The sequence below is a fragment of the Mauremys reevesii genome, linkage group 2, assembly GCF_016161935.1.
Source record: "Mauremys reevesii isolate NIE-2019 linkage group 2, ASM1616193v1, whole genome shotgun sequence".
Lineage (NCBI taxonomy): Eukaryota > Metazoa > Chordata > Testudines > Geoemydidae > Mauremys > Mauremys reevesii.
Window position 1 is genome coordinate 82,037,360 of NC_052624.1, and position 20,029 is coordinate 82,057,388.

Here is a 20,029-nt window from a genome sequence, read left to right on the forward strand (position 1 = left end):
GGTAGAGTGAGCTGAGATCCTGAGGTACTGACATCCTACCAAATGTTTAATGTTTCAATTTATAAAGCATAATCTACTTAGACTAATGCTGAGTGAAAATGGCATCCCCTTCAGTCTTCCTATTTGCTTTAGTCCTAGCCAAATAAAAACTCAAAGCCCTATTAATATCTAGGCTATGGAGTCTAGTTTCCACTGGATGAGAGTATGGTTGTGGCAAGTTCACCACGAGCTTAATAGTTTGATTCAGCTGGAACTCAGACATCACTTCTGGTATAACTTTGGGATGAAGACCTGGATCAATTTTGTTCCTATGGGCTATGGTAGAAGTAGGATCAGCCATTATAGCCTTCTGCTCACTCTTCCAGTAGATGTAACTGCAAGACAACACAGCAGCAAATTCCCAAGACTCAGTGTTGTCTTCTTCCTCTAGAGGAATACTGAGAACTCTGGCACCAAACATCCCTTGGCACATCTCTCTTTCTTTTTCAAGGGCTACAGAGGGGCCAAGAGCTGCATCAATGTATCCTCAAAAGAACCTGCTTGAGGTTGAGGAGATAACACTGAAGAGGATCCTATTCAGATAGCTTATGTCGTGGCATTAATTTAAATCAGCATCAAAGAAGTCCCTGGCACCAAGGGAGCACTCATGCGGCTTTGCTCCAGAGCAACAAAGCTCAAAGGGAATCACTAGTACCCGCACAGTAGTAGGTGCCTTTTTAGTACCAAGTTTCCTAAGTGCCTGAGGAGTCCCTGGGATCAGTGAAGGACCTGCACTGAGACGTTGCTTAGGAGCTGAAATCAGCCTTGAGACCAACGAAATTCAGTACCAGAAATTTCACTTATCAGACTGATATTTTCAGTGCAGAACAGTAGCTGGTTCTTAAAGAATACGTAGGCATTACAACTATGGATTCCGTGTTGTGTCTAGCGACTGACATTTTTAGTTCCAGGTTGCCCCTGGTTTGCTTGACTTGAAGCCAAGGATGGCCTCTTTGCTCCTCTCTCCCACATGTAGATGGTTGATCCAACATCAGAATCCAGGGCCATACTTTTAAGACATCTTTGTTGAGGAAAGTCCTGTGCCTCTACTGCCTGCTAATGTGGACTCAAAGTCATTACACACCAAACAGCAATTGGGGAAATAGGCTTCCCCCAGACAGAACAAACAACTTATTTGTGCGCATCCACTTTTGGAAGCCCGCACTGCTTAAATCAACCTTCCTTATCCACAATCTTCGTGGTGTGATTAACCATGACATAAAAGTCTAAGGACAATGAATGTGTAATGGCAAAGCTACCTAACACTTACTATCATGCACAACAAATTAAATAAGTTTTAGAATGAACCTTCAGAAATGGCTTTGGACAAGAAGGTGCCTGCACCCACAATTGGCTGCAGAAAAGAAGAAATTGGGACAAGTAGGGTTACAATTCTCTTTTATAATCTTGGCTCTGAACATTGAGTGCTACAAGAGAGTTCTCATGTAGCCCAATGAACTCTACTTTCCAAAAAGTTCCTGAAGCTCAGCAGTGCCAAGAAGGCACATTATACAAGTATGCCTGTGCAGAGACCACATGAAAGAAGAATCAATATTACTGCATAGAATCACCTGAAAGAAGGTGCCAATGCATCAGGTAGTTCTATTATTTCCATATTCCCTGCAAAGCTTGTTTTCCCCATAACACACTTGTTCTTGACTGACAAAACTGATGGAAGTCATACAGTTGTTAGTAATTTAACTCTATGTCACAGCATGCAACGCTGGTACAAAGCCAGAAATTGGGTTTTGGACTTTTTGACCAGCCATATGAATTTAATGTTCGTTAAAGAGTCTGCAGACCTCGTTGTCAGGGGATGTTGTGAATGCCAAAACTGCAACGGGGTTCAAAAAAGAATTAGATAAGTTCCTGACCCAGTATAATCATTCTTATGTTCTAAAAATGACAGAGTTCTGGAAATGGAAATCTATACTTTTCTCTACTGCCCTACCTGTGTGACTCAAGATAATTCTAGAGTGACTTTCCCAAAGGCCTGGTCTACACTAAGGGCGGGGGTCGAACTAGGGTACGCAAGTTCAGCTACGCAAATAGCGTAGCTGAACTCGAAGTACCCTAGTTCGAACTACTTACCCGTCCAGACGCCGCGGGATCGAAGTCCGCGGCTCCAAGGTCGACTCCGCCACCGCCGTTTGCAGTGGTGGAGTTCCGGAGTCGACCGGAGCGCGCGGGGAGTTCAAAATATCGCGTCTAGATTAGACGCGATAGTTCGAACTCCGAGAAGTCGAACTCACCGCGTCAACCCGCGCGGTAAGTGTAGACCTACCCTAAGGCTGAAAGCAATTCAGACTTAATGCCTATTTGGTCCTTAGCCTCCCTGGTGACACTGCCTACAAAAAAAGAGTTACTTACCTCTACCATAACTGTTCTTTGAGATGTGGGTGCAGACGTGTTTTCTATTCAGGTATGCATGCACCCAGTGCTCCGAAGCCAGAGAACTTTGCTTAGCAGTACTCATTGGGGCAGCACATGCGCTCTTTGGCCCCTCATATGGCTATTTAAGGACAGTGCTGCCCCGACCTCCCTCAGTTCCCTCACACCAAAAGCCAAAACTGGAGAGACTGTTACAGAAGGGACAGAGGGTGAGTCTTGAAATATATGTCTGCACCCACATTTCAAAAAACAACAGTTACAGTACATACAAGTAACCATTTTACATTCTTCAAGGGTTTCAGATGTGCAATCCACTCAGGTGACTCACAAGCAGTAACTGAAGGAGTCGGGGCTCAGAGTCTACTTAAACAGCAACTGCCCTTCCAAAGTTTGCATCTGACTGGAGACACAGTCGTGATAGTGTAATGTTTGGTAAAGGCATGCATGGGAGACCAGGTAGAAGCCTGCAAATGTCCAACATAGAAACATCACTGAGAAACGCAACTGAAGCCACTTGAGCCCTCGTCGAATGACACCCCCCCAGTCTCTGTGGAGGAGAGGTCTGATCTATGCCATATGCAGTTGTAATACAGGAAGTGATCCATCTGGAAACTAACTGTACAAAAACTGCCTGACCCCTCATCCAATCCGCAAAGGAGACAAAAAGTCGAGGCAATGCACAAAATGGTTTACTCCTTATCAAATAGAATGTCAAGGATCATCTTACATCCAGTGACTGAAGGTGCTGCATTCGAGTGAGGCTTAGGAAAATAGAAAAGAATATTTTTTGGTTAAGGTGAAACCACTTTAGATAAAACATTGGTCTTAAGGCCATCTTGTCTTTGAAAAACTGTGTATAGAGCAGCCCTCTCATTAGGGCCTGCAGCAGTTCACTTACTCTCCTTGCGGATGTTATGGCAATAAGAAAGGCTGTCTTTTGGCAAAGGAGAGACAGGAACAAGTTGCTAAGGGCTCAAATGGAGGTTTTATGAGGGCAACCAGCACAGAATTAAGGTCCCACAAGGGAACCTTTCCTTTTACAGGTGGAAAATGCCAACCCCTCTTAAAAATCTTACTACCGTGGAGTTTGGGAAAACTGATTTCCCATGGATTGGAGGATGGAATGTCGAGATTGCCACTAAGTGGTGAGACTCAACAAGCTGAGATACAGACCCGAGGACTTAAGATGTAAAAGGTAATCCAAAATGTCCTGAATGTGGGCTCACATAGGCTGAATTCCCTGAGCAAGCAACCAAACCAAAAAACACTTCAATTTGGCCAAATCGGTAGACTTAGTAGAAGTTTTTCTACTGTTAAGTAGGACTAGCTGAACTGCTTGTGAGCGTTGTCCTTCCTCCTCATCTAAACATGCAGCATCCACACTGTGAGGTGCAGGCTGCTCAACACTGGATGTGAAATCTGACTGTGGTGCTGTGTCAGTAGGTTGGGAAGGAGATCTGTGAGGTTGAACAGACAGACTGTGAAGGTCAGAAAATCAACATCATCTTGCCCAAGCTGGTGCAGTGAGTATCAGGTTGGCATGATTCATCTTCATTTCGAGAATAACCTGAGGAATGAGTGAGACAGGCAGGAAGGCACACATCATTGCTGATTCCCAGTTCAGATAGAAGGCATCAGTTAAAGACCCTGGACTGAGCCCTGCTTGAGAGCAAAATTAACTGTACTCGTTGTCTTTTGTTGCAAATTGAAGATGGATCTCAGAACACTGGTCTTCAAGGACCATTTGGGATTCTGGGAGAAATTTCTGTTGAGGTGATCAGCTAGCTAATTCTGTGCACCTGATAAGTGTGTGCCACTTTTGCATGTCTTCCTTCATGCAAAAGTGCCAAAATTTTATTGCTTCCTGACAGAGCTGGTTGGAATGGGCTTCTCCCTTCTTGTTCATATAATACATTGCTGTAGTGTTGTCGGTAAGTAGCTGAAGCTTGATCTGAGCCTGAAGAGCCTGGCATGATTGTTTGAAGCTTCTGGACTTTGATATGAAAGAAAGCTTCCCGTTTCTGTCCACAAATCCTGAACTTTCAATATCCCTATATACAGCCCCCAATGTATTGTGGAGGCATCAGTAACTACAGTCTTGGGGTATGTCTACACTACCAGATTGGTTCGATTTAACTTAATTCGAATTTGTGGAATCGACCTTACAAAGTTGAATTTGTGTGTCCACACTAAGGACACTAATTCGACTTTGTGAGTCCACACTAACGGGGCAAGCGTCGACATTGGAAGCGGTGCACTGTGGGAAGCTATCCCACAGTTCCCGCAGTCCCCGCTGCCCATTTGAATTCTGGGATTTCCCCACAATGCATGCTGGGGGGGGGAATGTGTCAAGGGTGGTCTTGGGTAACTGTCATAATTCAACGTGCTTTCGGATGTCTCAAGGGGAGATGGAGGAGCTTACTGACTCGCTCGGATCTCAGCGAAACCAATATCCCCATTGTTATTGCAGCTTACTGTGTGCTCCACAATCTCTGTGAGAGCAAGGGGGAGACCTTTATGGGAGGTTGAGGCAGATCGCCTGGCTGCTGATTACGCTCAGCCAAACAGCCATGCAATTAGAAGAGCCCAGCGGGAAGCGCTGTGCATCCGGGAGGCTTTGAAAGCTAGGTTCCTCAGGGAGCAGGGTAACCTGTGACTGTTCAGTTTCTTTACAGAGACGCTGAACCTGCCCCTGCTTCAGTTACTGTTGACTTTCTTCTGCGGTTACATACCCCGTTCACCACGTTTCCCCCCTTCCAACACACGTTTAAAAATAAAGTTAATGGAACATTGTTAATTAACAACGTTTTCTTTATTAATGAATTCACGTTAAAGGGTTGAAACAAGGACGCAGACTGTGGTGGGTAGGGTGTGCAGTGACGTTAACACCGCTTCTACACTCGAGGAATGATAGGCTTCTGCTCCTAGAGCGGTCTGCAGTGCCGGACTGGTTGTTTCAACGGAGCCTGCCATCCCTCCTTTTCGGGACTCTGTGTGCGGGGGCTATGTGACCTTGTGGCGGGGGAGGACGGTTACAGATTCCCCTGCTGCGTGGCTCTGTGGTCCGGGACAAGGACCGCTGCATAAGTTCTGTAACCGCCCTCCCATGCCACAAAGTCACATACCCCCCACCCACACAGAACATGGAAAACACCTCCCAGACCGACCAGGGTGCCTACTGACTGCACTGTGTGTGTGACCTGCTGTTGATCCTGCCCCCGTGTCTGTACCCTGGTAAAGGTGACTGTCCTATGCAATTAACAACCTCCTTCCCCCGCTTTCACTGACAGTCTTCTGTAGAAAAACTTGACGGAAATAGTAATTAACAGCAAACTACTTTTAATAATCAACTACACAGTTAGGGGATGAAACTGGGATTGGGACTTGGGTGAGCCAGGAAGGGAAGGACTTCTCAACATTTAGGGAATGAGAGCCTTCTTGTATTTGTGCATTCTGCAGGGGTGCAGTGACAGTTTTCACGGCCCCTGTCGTCCCTCCTTCTTGTTACTTTGGGTGAGGGGGGTTTGGGACTTTGTGGCGGGGTAGGGCGGTTGCAGATACAGTGCAGGGGGGCTCTGTTCTCCTGCCTGCGGTCCTGCAGAACATCCACAAGGTGCCGGAGCGTGTCAAATTTTCCCTGGGCATTTCCTGTGTGGCTGGTCAGAACATCCAAGCTCGGACTGCTGTCCAGAGCGTCAACAGAGTGGTGCACTGTGGGATAGCTCCCAGAGCTACTAAGGTTGATTTCCATCCACACATAGCCTAATTCAACATAGCCATGTCGAATTTAGCGCTACTCCCCTCGTCGGGGAGGAGTACAGAATTCGAACTAAAGAGCCCTCTAGGTCGAACTAATTAGCTTCCTGGTGTGGACGGGTGCACGGTTAAGTCGAATTAACACTGCTAAATTCGACATAAACTCCTAGTGTAGACCAGGCCTTGGTCAATGGAGGACAGGCAAAGGGAATATCTTCACTTACTTTGTTCTGATCTATCCACCACTCTAAGGATGGATTGGTGATGGCACTCAGACAAGCCTGTCTAATGACTGACAACAAGGGAGACAGACCAACTTCAACCGACGAGAATGAAGATGTAATCTCACATGCTGGACTACATAAGACCATGCAGCTACATGAACTAATAACTTTATACATACATGGACCATAGCTGAAGAGTGGCACTGGAGAGACAAATTGTTCATTTGGTAGAAAAGCCCTTGAACTTGTAGAGTCTAGTAGGGAAGGAATTAATTCAATTCTTTGTGTTGCAATTAATATCGACTTCCCTTTGTTCAAAATCAACCCCAGTTGATTCAAGAGATATAGCATGAACTGGATGTGACAGAGAACTTGTGCTTTGAATTTGTCCTTCAGTAACCAATCATCCAGGTAAGGAAAGACATGAAATCCCATTCTTCTTAGATATGCTTCCACAACCACCATGTATTTGGTAAACACAAGTGGGACTGATGCTGATGTTGATCAGTCACTATGAATCTCAGAAACTTCCTGTGGCTTGGGAAAAATTGCCACATGGAAGCAGATGTCCTGAAGATCAAGGGCTGAAAACCAGTCATTGTGCTCTAACACAGGGAGAATTGTAGCTAAGTTTACCATACAGAATCTCATATTTTGACTTACTTGTTGAGACCTCAGAGGTTGGGAATCAGTCTAAACCCTTACTTAGGCTTGGGAATCAGGAAATAATGAGAGTAGAATTTCTTTCCCCAGGCGAGTGCCCTAAGCACTGGGCTACAGAGTCACTCACTCACCCTCTTCTCTCTGGTCCAATATTTATGTATACGAAGTAGAACAGCTTCAGCAGAAGAGATTGTGAGAGACCCACCCCAGATTATCCACTAGCCTGGGGTTCAGACACTCACCTGGAATGTGTAGCCCTGGGTTCAAGTCCATGCTCCAAATCAGGCAAACGAGGGACTGAAAAACAGGTGTCCCACATCCCAGGTGTGTGTTCTACTCATTAGACTCTTGGCTATAATGGAATGGGAGTCTCTCTCTCTCTCTGGTTTCTTACAAGAAAGGACTGACCTGCTTAGGTGCCTAACTCCAGGAGAGGGTTCTTGATTGGGAATCATGAGCAGAAACAGGCACTTCCCTCTGGCCTGTCAGTCAGTGGGAACTATGCACCTAAGTATCTTTGAGGATCTGCTTTCTTTCCTTTACATTTCACTCCCGAATAGTTCAGGCAGCTCCCCACTCAGCTTGCTTTTCTGAGAATCCGTCTCTTAGGTGCCTAATTCCACAAGGGAATGCCCAGGCACCTAACTAAGGTGAATTCCACTGGGTAGCAGGGCGGCCAGTAGTTAAGGGCTGCAATGCCTAAGTCTCCTTTGTGGACCTAGCTCCAGAAGCCTTCAGGCAAGGGGAATTGACTAATTCAGATGTGAAAAGCACTTCTACAAAACACATCCTGTGCCAATCAGATTGCTTGCCTCATCTCTCAGCATTCTACACAGCTTAAAATACAAACATTATCTTGCTACTCGTGTCCTTCTAGCAAATTAATGTTATCACTTGAATTTCCCTTCCACGCACTATTTATTCCTGCAGCAGAAAACAACATTTTCTATTAGGTGGTATCAAGGCACCAGCCTCAAGGCAGGAAGTGAGCCAGAGCCAACAATACTCCTCAGTAAATTGGCTGAAGTGCTGAAGAGTAAGATAGTCAGCGTTATTTTTGTCCCTTGAGACAGGGCACATCACTTTCATGTTTCTGCCCTGGGCTTAGAAAGACAAGCCAATCTGCTCTGAGCAACCTGAATTCAAGCCACAGGGCCAGTAAAAACAAGGCAAGAAAAATGATAAACTAATTTTCATTCATAACATATATAAATAAAAATTATACTTAGAAGAACTATGTGCTCATTCAAAATATATGTAATTGTTAAATATATCTACTCTTTGTCACAGTGCTTGTGCTGAGTAGCTTTTGTATAGCTATTGATATTGATGTTCATGTTAAGATTTAAATTTTATTTTATTAAGAATTAAGTTCATGTAGATGCTGGAGGAATGTTATATGGGATATTCATTTTTAAGGCTTTTTCTAAATGTAATAATCAGGGCCAAATTAAAGCGAACCATTGCCCCCTCATGGCCCTTCCTTTCCTTGGTGTTGCAGCACAATTAAGATGAATTGGGAAGTTCACCCCCCTCACAGCTATCACTTTGAGCTGTCTGGAAATTGGAGAGTGGTATCATACGGGCAGGGGAAAAGGAGGGAAATCAAATGGAAGGAAATCATTAAAAATCAGTTAAATTTTGGACACAAACACTAACATATGCCTTACTCATAATCATATGTTCATTGCATGATATTACTACAAGAAAGAGTTATGGTTGTTTGGGTGCCTTAACTGTGCATTGCAATGCTTTAACAGGTTTTGACTGCTTTTAAGTTTAACTTAACTCTGAATTTCCTGGGCTTATAAATGCTTGGTTTGTGGATAATTACAACATCTCTAAAGTCTTTTCCTCTAAATTACTGATACGTAGTCTCACCCTTAACTCCATCTTAACTTAATGTTCCCAACCAAAAACTATGTATATTACACCCCACCCCCACCTACCCCTTATCACTCAGCACTTATTCAGGAAGGTGAGGGTACATATTTCTACTTCTTGCCTCAAGAGCTGTAAATCCCAGCTTAGCCCTAGAATTGGGGATGAACTCGTAAAATCTGGAGCTAAACTGAAACCCAATTAACTAAATAGCCATTGACACTGGTGTGGAGATGAAGGTTCAGAATTTGGAAGTGAACCAAGATCAGAACTCATGCTAACCCAACCCTAGAGGGGCTGGAATAAAACCTTGGATCCAAATTTTCCTGAACATTAGTGGCTTTGAAATCCAAAATTGTGCTGCTCTTGACCATCTCTAGTAATTACATTTTACATTAATTTATAAAGTTAGGGCCTGATCCTGAAAACACTTACTAAAAGTAGTGCCTATAGCCACAAACAATTCCACTGACCTCAACAGGTCAAGTCCTTGTAGAAAGTACCCCACTTGGTAGTGTTTTCAAGGTTAGCTCTTTTGGGATTTACACCAGGAATGTAGGATGGAGGTTTTCAGATGGACCAAGAGAAAGAGGACATTTATATTTATAAATAATACAATTATTCTTTCAATTGTAAGCAACAGGAGGAGAGCTATGTTTGCTTATGCAATAACCTGTTACCCTTACTGGGGTAAATAATTGATCAAATCCCTCATAAACACAATTCCTAACGAAACAGACTGATGGGTTGGATCACAGAAACCCCTTTGGGAACTACCAACTGATGTGCCAAGACTACTTCTGCCCCTTCTTTCCTGTTCTGCCAGCTTGGGACATGCCAGTCTGCTCCAACATAGACCCAAGGTCTGAACTATGTGCCCCAAAGCTGCAGACTTAACTGAAAGCAACTTACAGAAGTGTTCCTGTCTTCAACATTCAGATGCCCAACTCCCAGTGGGGTCTAAAACCCCAAATAAATCTGATTTACCCTGTATAAAGCTTATACAGAGTAAACTCAAATTTTGCGCCCTCTATAACACTAAGGCCTGGTCCACACTAGGACTTTAATTCGAATTTAGCAGCGTTAATTTGAATTAACCGTGCACCCGTCCACACCAGGAAGCCATTTAATTCGACATAGAGGGCTCTTTAGTTCGAATTCTGTACTCCTCCCCGACAAGGGGAGTAGCGCTAAATTCGACATGGCCATGTCGAATTAGGCTAGGTGTGGATGCAAATCGACCTTAGTAGCTCCGGGAGCTATCCCACAGTGCACCACTCTGTTGACGCTCTGGACAGCAGTCCGAGCTTGGATGCTCTGACCAGCCACACAGGAAAAGCCCCGTGGAAATTTGAATTCCTTTTCCTGTCTGGGCAGTTTGAATCTCATTTCCTGTGTGGACGTCGTGGCAAGCTCAGCAGCACTGGCAGCGATGCAGAGCTCTCCAGCAGACGTGTCCATGCAATCTCAGACTAAAAAGAGGGCCCCAGCATGGACTGACCAGGAAGTCTTGGATCTGATTGCTGTGTGGGGCGAGGAGTCTGTGCTTTCGGAGCTGCGCTCCAACAAACGGAATGCAAAGACCTACGAGAAGGTCTCCAAAGCCATGGCACTCAGAGGATACAGCCGGGATACAACGCAGTGCCGCGTGAAAGTCAAGGGGCTGAGACAAGGCTACCAAAAACTCAGAGCGGCAAACGGACGCTCCGGAGCCCAGCCCCAGACATGCCGCTTCTACGAGGCACTGCATGCCATTCTCGGTGGGTCTGCCACCAGTGTGCGTGGACTCTGAGGATGGGATACTGTCGACGGACTGTTCCTCGGAGATGTTCGCGGACGGGGAAAATGAGGAGGACGAGGCAGTCGACAGCACTTACAACGCTGATTTCCCCGACAGCCAGGATCTCTTCATCACCCTCACTGAGATCCCCTACCAACCCTCCCCAGCCGTTACCCCGGACTCTTAATCAGGGGAAGGATCAGTCGGTAAGTGCTTTAAACATGCAAACATTTTTTCTAACAGAACAGGAATATTAACTATGCGAAAAGAAGGTCAATATATATGGGGATGGAACAGAAATCCTCTTGGGAGATTTCCGAGAAGCTCTCCTGCAGGTAATCAAAAAGCCTCCGCAGGAGGTTCCTGGGGAGAGCTGCCTTATTGGGTGCTTCGTGGTAGCACACTTTTCCGCGCCAGGCTATCATCAGGTACTCCGGGAGCATTGCCTCCACGAGCATGGCCGCATAGGCCCCTGGTTTGTGCTGGCTTTCACGCAGCATGCGCTCTCTATCTGCCTCAGTGACCCTCCTCAGGGTGATCTCACTCGGAGACTCCTGCATTTAATTACAGTAATTTGTGTACTATTAGTATTGGGAGTGCTTCACTGTTCCTTTGCATAACAATGAGCGTCACTTTACAGCCACATGGTGGAGGCTGCAGAGTGGCATTATACAGGGATCTTTCCCAGGGAACAGACGCGAGGGGGTACAACTGGGGCAGAGTTTATGCTTTCAGGATTGCCTGTAGCAAGAGGACAGTGGTATACATTGACTTTTAAGCAGCCAAAAGTTTTTGGCTTACCATGCCTGGCTGCTCCACGGATTCTGCTGTCCCGCCCCGCTTGTCTGGTCTGCAGTGCAATCCCCCAGGCAATGAAAGCGAATTCCGAAAATTCGAACTTTCCCTGAGTGAGTGCTGTGCATGGTCTTGTTCACAGAGACTGACTAGACTATGTTTCCTCTTTGCGGAAATGTATCTTTATAAGGAAGTCAATCCCTTTTTCCCATCACACAGCTGCACCTGTATCCCGACCTGCTCCAGCATGCCCCTCAGAGAGGCTGGCGCAGATTAGGCGGCGCAAGAAAAAGACACGGGACGAGATGTTCGCAGAACTTATGGGCTGCTCCCGAGCCAAGGCGGCCCAGCAGAGCCAGTGGAGGGAGAACCTCTCTCAGCAGCAGCACTCACACAGCGAACGGGAGGACAGATGGCGTCTGGAGGACCAGCAGGTGACTCAAACGCTGCTTGGACTAATGAGGGAGCAAACGGACACGCTCAGGCGCCTTGTGGATGTTCTGCAGGACCGCAGGCAGGAGGACAGAGCCCCCCTGCAGTGTATCTGCAACCGCCCTCCCCCGCCACAAAGTCCCATACCCCCCTCACCCAAAATAACAAGAAGGAGGTGCGCCAGGGGCCGTGAAAACTGTCACTCCACCCCAGCAGAGTGCTCAAGTACCAAAAAGCTCTCATTCGCTAAATTTTGAGAAGTCCTTCCCTTCCTGGATCACCCAAGCCCAAATCCCAGTTTCGTTCCCTCACTGTGTAGTTGATTATTAAAAATAGTTTGCTGTTCATTACTGTTTCCATCATGTTTCTTTACAGAAGACTTTGTGTGAAGGGGGGGAGGGGTTTGGTAATTGCATAGGACGGTCACCATTACCTGGATACATACACGGGGGCAGGATCTACAGCAGGTCACACACACATAGTGCAGTCACTAGGCACCCTGGTCAGTCTGGGAGGTGTTTTTCATGTTCTGTGCATAGGCGGAAGGTGCCCTGCTCCAGCTATATTTGGAGCTGGGTCTCTCCCCCGCTCCTGCCTGGATTGGGCCCTGGCCCCCACGGGTCTCCCCCCCGCCCCGCCACGCTCCATACCTGCCTGACAGTAGAGCGGCTCCCCGCAGAAATGCTGTCTGGTGCCCCAGGGTCCTAGCGCCTGCCATACACAAATGGCAAGGCAGGCTGCCCTTCCACCATAGCCCTGAGCCTCTCCAATGCCCCAAACCCTCAGCCCCAGCCAGAGCCCTCATCCCGCTACACCTCCTCCCCCTTCCCACACACCCCTCACCCCTTCCTACGCCCCCACCCCCAGCCCAGAGCCTGCACCCCTCACCCCTTCCTTCACACCCACCTGTAAACGTCCTCCTCCCAGTCCTCCCCCGCCACAAGGCCACATAGCCCCCGCACACAGAGTCCCGAAAAGGAGGGATGGCAGTCTCCGTTAAAACAACCAGTCCGGCACTGCAGACCGCTCTAGGGGCAGGAGCCTGTCATTCCTAGAGTGTAGAAGTGGTCTGTACATCACTGCACACTCTACCCACCACAGTCTGCATCCCTGTTTCAACCCTTTAACGCGAATTCATTAGTAAAGAAAACGTTGCTAATTAAAAATATTCCATTAACTTTATTTTTAAATGTGTGTTGGAAGGGGGGGAAACGTGGTGAACGGGGTATGTCACCGCAGAAGAAAGTCAACAGTAACTGAAGCAGGGGCAGGTTCAGCTTCTCTGTAAAGAAACTGAACAGTCACAGGTTACCCCGCTCGCTGAGGAACCTAGCTTTCAAAGCCTCCCGGATGCACAGCGCTTCCCGCTGGGCTCTTCTAATTGCACGGGTGTCTGGCTGAGTGTAATTAGCAGCCAGGCGATTTGCCTCAACCTCCCATCCCGCCATAAAGGTCTCCCCCTTGCTCTCACAGAGATTGTGGAGCACACAGCAAGCAGCAATAACAATGGGGATATTGCTTTCGCTGAGATCCGAGCGAGTCAGTAAGCTTCGCCATCTCCCCTTGAGACGTCCGAAAGCACACTCCGCCACCATTCTGCACTTGCTCAGCCGGTAGTTGAAGAGCTCCTTGTCACTGTCCAAGGCGCCTGTATAGGGCTTCATGAGCCAGGGCATTAGCGGGTAGGCTGGGTCCCCGAGGATCACTATAGGCATCTCCACATCCCCAACACTTATTTTGTGGTCCGGGAAGAAACTACCTTCCTGCAGGCGTCTAAACAGACCAGAGTTCCTGAAAACACGCGCGTCATGAACCTTGCCCGGCCACCCGACGTTGATGTTAGTAAAACGTCCCCTATGGTCCACCACTGCTTGCAGCACCATTGAAAAGTAGCCCTTTCGGTTAATATACTGGCTGGCCTGGTGGGCCGGTCCCAGGATAGGGATGTGAGTCCCATCTATAGCCCCACCACAGTTTGGGAATCCCATCGCGGCGAAGCCATCTATGATGACCTGGACGTTTCCCAGGGTCACTACCTTTGAGAGCAGTAGCTCAACGATTGCGTTGGCTACTTGCATCACAGCAACCCCCACGGTAGATTTGCCCACGCCAAAGTGGTTCGCTACTGACCGGTAGCTGTCTGGCGTTGAAAGTTTCCAGAGGGCTATGGCCACTCGCTTCTGCACAGTCAGGGCTGCTCACATCCGGGTGTCCTTGCGCTTCAGGGCAGGGGACAGCAAGTCACAGAGTTCAAGGAAAGTGCCCTTACGCATCCTGAAGTTTCGCAGCCACTGTGATTCATCCCAGACCTGCAGCATTATGCGGTCCCACCAGTCCGTGCTTGTTTCCTGGGCCCAGAATCGCCGTCCCATAGCATGAACATGACCCATTGCCACCATGATCTCCACGGCGTGGCGTACCGTGCTTTCTGAGAGGTCTGTGCCACTCTGAGACTTCATGTCCTCACCACGCTGCCGGAGCCTCCTCGCCCGATTTCTCAGCATCTGACTGTTGAAGAGGGGGATGATAAGGTGCGAGGAGTTGACAACAGCCATAAGTGCAGCGATGATCGCAGCGGGCTCCATGATCGCAGTGGAGTGCTGTGGCGTCCGCGCTGTCACTAACAGGAAAAGTGCGCGAACTGATTTCCCGCCGGTGGAAGTGACGGTGGAATGCTGACAGTTACCCAAGACCATCCTCGACAGTTTTCCCCCCAGCATGCATTGGGGGGAAAACCCAGAATTCTAATGGGCAGCGGGGAGTGCGGGAACTGTGGGATAGCTTCCCACAGTGCACCGCTTCCAATTTCGACACTTGCCCCGTTAGTGTGGACTCACAAAATCGAATTAGTGTCCTTACTGTGGACACACAAATTCGACTTTGTAAGGTCGATTCTACAAATTCGACTTAAGTTGATTCGAACTACTCCTGTAGTGTAGACATACCCTGATAGAGAGATATGCACAGCTGTTTGCCCCCCCGCTCCGCTATTAATACAACGGTTCTCAAACTGAGACAAAATAATTCACAGGAGTGATGTCCTCCAACCTCTGGAATTTGTTCATATTTTAAGGTCACTGTTCCTCACTAGGTAGCATTTTGAAGTGAAACTAGACTGCAATAGCATTTGAAGAGGGAACAAGTTAGATAGACAGGGTCAGGAGAGGAGAGAAAAGAAAGCTCATCACATAGTGGAGAGGCAAAAATAAGAATTTAAGCCCTTTAGCTATGGTAAAGATTTACAGAATCTTTTAAATTACATCTGTTTTATTAACTTATTTTTCCTATCAATTTGAAGGAGCAGTCAGTTCCAACTGATACCAGTATATTATTCTTCTGAGCTGCAGTAGCTCTCTATTCAATGAGAAGCTGCAATTAAACAGCAGTCATAGATTTTTAGGACTCTAATACGGCCACTTCATTATCACCCAGGCACTCATGCAGAACGCAGACACTATTGCTCCCAAAGCACAAAATGGGGAGCCCAGTGATGCTACACAACCCAAATGGGTCACAGTCAAATGAGCTGTGGAGTGACTAGGGCCTCCCTCCCAGCTGTTTTAAGAAGCACTATATAGCAAGTTGTCCCCAGTGCTCCCTGAGGCATTCTTCATCTATGTGTCCTGCATTGGCAGAATGACACCTCTGCTTGATTGCTACCAGCGCCAAACCCCAATTCCTACAAAGTGAGGAACAAGGGCACAAGTTGGCCTTTAAAAACAGATTTTAACTCAGAACTGTGAAAATCAAAGGAAAGAACATCTATTCTGCTTTTCATAAATATCTACCTGGGCATATCAGTTAGCATGAGTTAAAAGAAAGTATGCTCACTGCAGTTACATGATCTCACCCATGATTTATTCCACTTTTATAGTAGATGAATAGGTGGATCAAAGACAGGATTAAGAATGACTTCATCAGCAAAACAAAGATTTTCTAAACAACTTCCACTTTACTTTCAAAGACAGAGCAAGCTCTTCTGTGCTATTTTTTATGAATGATGTGTTTATAATTCTTTACAAGATAATAGTCAAATGATTTATTATACAGTTACTTTTATGGTCTTGTGTCAAATTTTGGGGCCATTATTTATGTCTACGTATGTATTTAGGAGACTAACTTTAGGCACCCAAGTTTGAATTTTTTGTCTGTTTTATTTATAAACTATAGAGATAAATGCTATCAAATGGCATATGATTTCTTACAACCATTAGGCTCAATTAAAATTGGGAGTCTGTTGGTTAGACCAGCTCTTCATATCTACTGCCAAGTGATTTCACTCCTGGGAGGGTGGGAAAACGTAAGTTACTCATAAGGGAATTCTTCACACAATATTTTAAAATTCTGCATATTTTATTTATCAATAAATAAATATGGAGGCAGCATGGCAGTGATGAGTACAGACCACTGGCAACACAGAGGTGGGATGTCACCCTGCAGCTCCCCCCACCAGGACACGGACTCGGTGGTGAGGCTGCACCCATCCTGACACGCATGCCCAGCCCTGGCCCCTGATCCAGGTGTGGGCAGGCAGGCTCAGCCCGGCAGGATCCAAGTATGGAGGGGCTTAGTGCGGGGGGATCCAGGTTTGAGGTAAGAGGGCTCTGTGTGGGACAATCTGGGTGCAGGCGGCTTGGTGGGGGGGGGTCAAAGTGCAAGGGGGATTTGGATGCACAGGGGCTAGTTGGGGAATTCCAAGTGCAGGGGCAATAGGACTCTGTGGGAGGGTCCAGGCGAAAGTAGTTTGGGCTCAGGAGGGGAGTCTGGGTGTGAGGGGATGGGGCTCAGCATAGGGGGTCTGAGTGCGGGTGGCTCAGTGGAAGGGGGGTCCAGGTGCTGGGGGAGTGGGGCTTGGTGGGGTAGGGGTCTGGTTGCAGCTGGCTGGGGCTCAGTGGGGTGCAGGGCTTGTCAGAGTGGTGGTGCTGGTCAGGGTTGGGGTTCGAATATAGGGGACCAGTGGTGGTGGTCTGGGTGCAGGGATGGGGGTCCGGATGCAGTGGAGAGTGGCTTGGCGGGGTGGGGGAATCAGAAGGGAGAGGCTAGGCGGGGGGGGGGTCTGAGCAGGGGAGACCTGGATGCATGGGGGTTGGGCGGATGGGGGAGCAGCTCCCTGTATGGTGACCCCCTCCCTCCACAGTTGAGAAGCGAGGGGTGCAGGAAGTGATGGGGGGTGTGCAGCCTGGAAGGTTTCTGGAGGCGGGTCTGACCCAGCGCTGGCAACTCCTAGCAGGGAAAGAGGAAGTCCCGACCTCCCCCACCCCCACGCCAGCCAGGACTAGCAGCTGAGCCCAGTGCAGGGTAGAAGCCACTGGCCAAGGTGTCCCAAGCCCCCCTGCAGTGATTTACTTCTCCACCAGCTGCTCCAGGCACTCAAAATGATGTACACATGCTGGTGGGGAGGGGCACATGACTGCTCTTGTGGCTTCTCTTTGCTTCCCCATCAGAAGTTATTTTTCTGTGGGGAAGCAAAGAAACGTGGGTGTGTATGCGTGGGGGGGGGGAAGACATGAATTCTGGGCACACACACTGGCACAGAGTTCCCCCAGGAGCACTAAGCCTGCAGCTCCAAAAGGGTGAATACTTTTTGAATTTAATAGGCATTTAGAAGCTTGTTTCTGTGGTGAACAGATGTGCCTAGCAGGTTACATGATAGTTTAGATATCTATGTTTTTAAAAAGTGCCTTGAACATAAATGTCATAGTTCATATTAAAATGTATAAATGTCTATCTTTCTTGTCAAGTATTCTGATCACTCGAGTATACAAAAAACAAATGAAACTACATATCTTGTAACACTTATAAAAGAATGACTTGAAGCTCCATGATGTTATTAACCCACCCTGAAGGGCTTAGTATTGAAGAACATATGGGGTGCAAGCTCACCCTAGTTTTCTGAAACTTACTAATACAAAAAACCAAATGATCCTCATTTAATGGACTGCAATCCGGGGGACATTATGTATTATTCTTATTGAGCTTTATCAGCAGGGGCGGCTCCAGGCCCCAGCACACCAAGCGCGTGCTTGAGGCGGCAAACTGTGGGGGGCGCTCTGCTGGCGCCGCGAGGGCGGCAGGCAGGCTGCCTCCAGCGGCTTGCTTGCGGAGGGTCCGCTGGTCCCGCGGCTTCGGTGGACCTCCCGCAGGCGCGGTCCGCCGAAGACGTGGGACCAGCAGACCCTCCGCAGGCAAACCGCTGGAGGCAGCCTGCCTGCTGTGCATGGGGTGGCAAAATCCCTAGAGCCGCCCCGGATTATCAGTTTGCTTGACGCTGTCCTATCTAACTCAGCAACTTCGCTATCTCCCTCAATGCCGTCACTAAAAGCATTGTGGCCCAAGAACCTCTTGATGCCAATTGGGAGATGGCATATGGGGTGCATAGGCATTTACAGGGATTCCTGGGTCTGATGTCTATATAACAGTGTACCAAAGGGTGGCATGTGAGGTGTCTTCCAACAACCAGTAATGCACTGGTCATCCTAATCATTGTGAGATGTATGTACAGAGCATATTGATGGAGTTATGTAGCTATACTGAAGACTATGCTCTTAAGGTATGCAAGTTAAGACAGTTCACAGGAAGGTGAAAAAAAAGGTGACTCATCTCTCTCTGGCTGACCATTGTATAGTGTATGTCTTACAATGAAAGTCTATTAGCACACACAGTTACCCAGCTACTCCAGATTGCAAAGTCAAAAAAAGAGATCACAAAATCTACAGGAAGGAACACACAGCAGGAGGGTGTCCTCTTTATGAGTAAGATCAAAGAAATAGCCTGGTATATTAGTAGAATGCAAAGAGAAACCCAGTATCCTTCACTGAGGGGATAAGCTGCCAACATGCTTGTCTTATGAATGGAGGGTCACACCTGGCCAGACTGTTAATTACTGGGAGAAAAATTTTGGGTGAACTAACCTTTGTGAGACAGGAGAATGTCTTGTTAGTTAAGTCTAGGCTCTAGCAAGCACATTATGATTTTGTTTTAGATGTAATCAATTGTTCCCAACACTTTTACCTGCTTGCTATTTCTTAAGAATAGCTATACTGGATTAGACCTATAGTCCATCTAGCCCAGCATCCTATCTTCTGACAGTGGCAAATGCCAGGTGCTTCAGAGGGAATGAACAGAACAGGCAATCATCGAGTGATCCATCTCCTGTCATTCACCCCCAGCTTCTGGCAATAAGAGGTTAGAGACACCCAGGAAATGGGGCTGCCTCCTGGACTATCTTGGCTAATAGCCATTGATGGATCTATCCTCCATGAACTTATCTAATTATTTTCTGAATGCTGTTATACTTTTGGCCTTCACAACATCCCCTGGCAGTAAGTTCCACAGGTTGACTCTGTTTTGTGTGAAGAAGTACTTCCTTTATTTGTTTTAAACTTGCTCCCTATTAATTTCATTGGATGACTTCTGATTCTTGTGTTAGGAGAAGGCATAAACAACACTTCCTTATTCACTTTCTCCACACCATTCATGATTTTATAGACCTCTCTCATATCCCCCCTTAGTCATCTCTTTTCCAAGATGAGAAGTCCCAATCTTTTTAATCTCTCCTCATATGGAAGCTGTACCATAACCTTAATCATTTCTGGTGCCGTTCTCTGTACCTTTTCCAGTTCTAATATATTGTTTTTGAGAAGGAGTGACCAGAACTGCATGCAGTATTCAAGGTGTGGCTATAACATGGATTTATATAGCATGAATCTTGAATCTCTATTCTTTGTTTAATAAACTTACACTTGTTTTTCATTATAAACATATCAAAATGCTGTGTGTTTAGCTGGGCAGTGATCCTGATGTGACAGGTGTTCTGTTCCTTAGGGAACAGCATATCTGTAAAGGCTGGGCACTCCAGGGAGATGCTAGGTGGGCTTGGGGATTGGAGTGTACCTATCATTAAGCTGCAGAAGAACAGTGGCACCTGTGGCGGCTGAGAGGGGAGTGCTTAGGTTGCCTATAGAGTCAGCTATAGAGCTGATCCCTGGCAGACACAGATAAGGCTTCTTTACACTAATGTGATAAGTGCCTCACAACCTTGGGTACTCCTGAGAAGAGTCACAAGCAG

General features: G+C 47.2%; 1 protein-coding gene across 7 annotated transcripts in view; it reads right to left on the bottom strand.

The window, feature by feature from the left end:
- ULK4 (unc-51 like kinase 4) overlaps positions 1–20,029 on the bottom strand; it is a 425,848-nt gene that overhangs the window by 144,846 nt on the left and 260,973 nt on the right. The gene's annotated exons all lie outside the window — the stretch shown is intronic.